The 2,161-nt window shown below is 48.4% G+C and overlaps 1 pseudogene; it reads right to left on the bottom strand.

Annotated features, from left to right (window-relative positions):
- Nucleotides 1–291: 291 nt before the first annotated feature.
- On the bottom strand, nucleotides 292–1,873 carry LOC101419902 (small ribosomal subunit protein uS7m pseudogene; annotated as a pseudogene).
- Between the last annotated feature and the right edge of the window lie 288 nt (nucleotides 1,874–2,161).

Here is a 2,161-nt window from a genome sequence, read left to right as displayed (position 1 = left end):
ACACCAAACTGAGGGAAGAGAAGGCCAAATGTGCCCTGACTTACTTGTGGGGGAAACCCCCAAATCTTCATGTTCTCTCTTTGCAAGTAGATGGAGCAGGGGGGGCAAGTTCTAGCCCCCAAAGAAAGGATTAAGCGCAACAAACATGCCGCTCCATCCTTCTTGAAAGATCTGCCATTAAGAAGGAATGACATCCTTAACCCACAGGTATTTTTCAAGGTAGCAATGGCTCATATTGTTTCTTGCAGCAGAAAGGCCAGGGCTCTCCCTGGAGCCTCTCCCCTGCTCCTGCTACCACCAGTGGTAGTGGGTCAGGGCATGGTTGGCCTTGGCCTTCTTGTGCATGTCATGGTTCCTCTTGATCATAGGGCCCTGGTGGTGGAAAGCCTGCAGCAGCTTGAGTGACAGCTTCTCTGGCATCACTGGTGCTTCTGCTGGCACTCACTATTCATCCACTTCATGGCCAGGAACAGCAATGCCTGTCAGCTAGGAGCACTGTGGCCACCCTTGAGGATGAGTACTAGCCCAAACACAAGTTCAAAGTTTTTCAGTGCCTGGTGGAAGGTAGTGTAGGGATTACCGTGGATGGTCACCTGTTCTTCTGAAGAAGCAGCATGGTACTTTTCAAACTGCTTCTTTTTCACAGCTCCCAGAGTCTGCGTCATGAAGGATCTGACCAGGATTTTGTCTCCTTCCATCATCATGCTGACGAATTTACTGATCACTGGGTCTTCAAACACAGAGCTTGATTTCATTGCTGGGGCAGCTTTGATGAGCTGAGTCTTCCTGAGCTCCCACTCATACTTCTCCTCAGTCAGCTCAGTCAAGGGCTTGTGGTAGCACATTCCTTGTCAATCTGGGGATTCTGGTATTCAGGGGGCCATAGTGGTTCCACCTAACCTGGGTTAGACCTAGAAGCTCTAGGACATTCCCTCACAGGCCCAGTGCCAGACCGGTGCTTCCGTAAGGGGGCAGTCATCTTTGCTGGCCACAAGAACCCCACAAGGACTGCCCTTGGTGTGCCTGAGTGATTCCAGGTGAGGGGAGGACCCCACATGTCCTAAATCTGTTTTTTACCTCAATAACCTGGGCATTAGTCTCTCACTCTGAGGACCAAAGGGAAGAACTAAAGGGAAACATTCCTTTCCTCAATTCCTGTTGCCAGCAGGCAAGAATCTCAGTGGCTGTGCTCACTCCTCTCAGGCCCCCATGCAGGCCCCTTGACATAGTTTAATATTCCATGACTTAGGTTTATTTGGGATTATCTTGCTTGGAGTTCATTGAACATCTTGGATGTATATTCATATCTTTTTAAAAAAATTTCTCTCCCCTCCTCCCCTTCCTCCCAGTTGTCTGCTCTCTGTGTCCATTCACTGTGTGTTCTTCTGTGTCCGCTTGTATTCTTGTCAGCAGCATCAGGAATCTGTGTCTCATTTTGTTGCATCTTGCTGCATCAACTCTGTGTGTGTGTGGCGCCATTCCTGGGTAGGCTGCACTGTTTTGCACTGGGCAGCTCTCCTTACGGGGCACACTCCTTGCACGTGGAGCTCTCCTACACAGGGGACACCCCTGCATGTCACAGCACTCCTTGCGTGCAACAGCGCTGCACATGAGCTAGCTCATTACATGGGTCAAGGAGGCCCTGGGTTTGAGCCCTCAACCCCCATGTGGTAGGTGGACGCCCTATCCGTTGGGCCAAATCCGCTTCCCTATATTCATATCTTATGTTAAATTTGGGAAGTTTTCAGCCATTATTTTTTCAAATATTCTCTCTGACCTTTTCTTTCTCTTCTTCAGAGACCTGCACAATGCATGTATTTGTGTACTTGATGATGTTCCACAGGTTCCTCAGGCTCTGTTTACTTTTCTTCATTCTTTTTTTCTTTGCTCTTTAGAGGGGATGATTTCAATAGCAATATCTTTAAGGTCTCTGATTTTTGTTTCCATCAACTCCAATCGACTGCTGAATCCCACTAGGAATTTCCCTCTCCTCCTCCCCGAAGATGGTTCCCTTGTCTGTTTGCTTGTTGTTTTCTTTGCTCGTTGTTTGTGCTCATTATTTTTCATTGCTCATTGTCTGTTGTCTGCTCATTGTTTGTTTGTCTTCTTTAGGAGGCACCAGGAACTGAACCCAGGACCTCCCATGTGGGAGGTGGGTGCT

This window comes from Dasypus novemcinctus, chromosome 14 (genome assembly GCF_030445035.2).
Source record: "Dasypus novemcinctus isolate mDasNov1 chromosome 14, mDasNov1.1.hap2, whole genome shotgun sequence".
NCBI lineage: Eukaryota > Metazoa > Chordata > Mammalia > Cingulata > Dasypodidae > Dasypus > Dasypus novemcinctus.
The sequence above is the reverse complement of the archived record's forward strand: the minus strand, read 5'-3'. Positions and strand labels throughout refer to the sequence as shown.